Consider the following 1,526-nt stretch of genomic DNA (forward strand, 5'->3'; position numbering starts at 1 on the left):
GTAGGTTGGGCCAGATATAAGGGTTATTGTCCAGTAGGTTGGGCCAGATATAAGGGTTAGTCCACTAGGTTGGGCAGATATAAAGGTTAGTCCAGTAGGTTGGGCCAGATATAAGGGTTATTTGTCCAGTAGGTTGGGCCAGATATAAAGGTTAGTTCAGTAGGTTGGGCCAGATATAAGGGTTAGTCCAGAAGGTTGGGCCACATATAAGGGTTGGGCCAGTAGGTTGGGCCAGATATGAAGGTTAGTTCAGTAGGTTGGGCCAGATATAAGGGTTAGTCCAATAGGTTGGGCCAGATATGAAGGTTAGTTCAGTAGGTGGGCCAGATATAAAGGTTAGTCCAGTAGGTTGGCGCCAGATATAAGGTTACTCAGTAGGTTGGGGCCAGATATAAGGGTATTTGTCCAGTAGGTTGGGCCAGATATAAAGGTAGTTCAGTAGTTGGCCAGATATAAAGGTTAGTCAGTAGGTTGGCCAGATATAAGGGTTATTTGTCCAGTAGGTTGGGCCAATATAAGGTTAGTCAGTAGGTTGGGCCAGATATAGGTTAGTTCAGTAGGTTGGGCCAGATATAAGGGTTATTTGTCCAGTAGGTTGGGCCAGAATAAAGGTAGTCAGAGGTTGGGCCAGATATAAAGGTTAGTTCAGTAGGTTGGGCCAGATATAAGGGTTAGTCCAGTAGGTTGGGCCAGATATAAAAAGTTAGTTCAGTAGGTTGGGCCGATATAAGGTTAGTCCACTAGGTTGGGCCAGATATAAAGGTTATTGTCCAGTAGGTTGGGCCAGATATAAGGGTTATTTGTCAGTAGGTTGGGCAGATATAAGGGTTAGTCCACTAGGTTGGGACAGATATAAAGGTTAGTCCAGTAGGTTGGGCCAGATATAAGGGTTAGTCCAGAAGGTTGGGCCAGATATAAGGGTTGGGCCAGTAGGTTGGGCCAGATTTAACGGTTAGTTCAGTAGGTTGGGCCAGATATAAGGGTTAGTCCAATAGGTTGGGCCAGATATGAAGGTTAGTTCAGTAGGTTGGGCCAGATATAAAGGTTAGTCCAGTAGGTTGGGCCAGATATAAAGGTTACTTCAGTAGGTTGGGCCAGATATAAGGGTTATTTGTCCAGTAGGTTGGGCCAGATATAAGGGTTAGTCCAGTAGGTTGGCCAGATATAAAGGTTATTCAGTAGGTTGGGCCAGATATAAGGGTTATTTGTCCAGTAGGTTGGGCCAGATATAAAGGTTAGTTCAGTAGGTTGGGCCAGATATAAGGGTTATTTGTCCAGTAGGTTGGGCAGATATTAAATGTTAGTTCAGTAGGTTGGGCCAGATATAAAGGGTTAGTTCAGTAGGTTGGGCCAGATATAAAGGTTATTTGTCCCAGTAGTTGGGCCAGATATAAAGGTTAGTTCAGTAGGTTTTGGCCAGATATAAGGTTTAGTCCAGTAGGTTGGGCCAGATATAAAGGTTAGTTCAGTAGGTTGGGCCAGATATAAGGGTTAGTCCAGTAGGTTGGGCCAGATATAAGTTAGTC

The sequence above is a fragment of the Salvelinus namaycush genome, chromosome 21 (assembly GCF_016432855.1).
Source record: "Salvelinus namaycush isolate Seneca chromosome 21, SaNama_1.0, whole genome shotgun sequence".
NCBI lineage: Eukaryota > Metazoa > Chordata > Actinopteri > Salmoniformes > Salmonidae > Salvelinus > Salvelinus namaycush.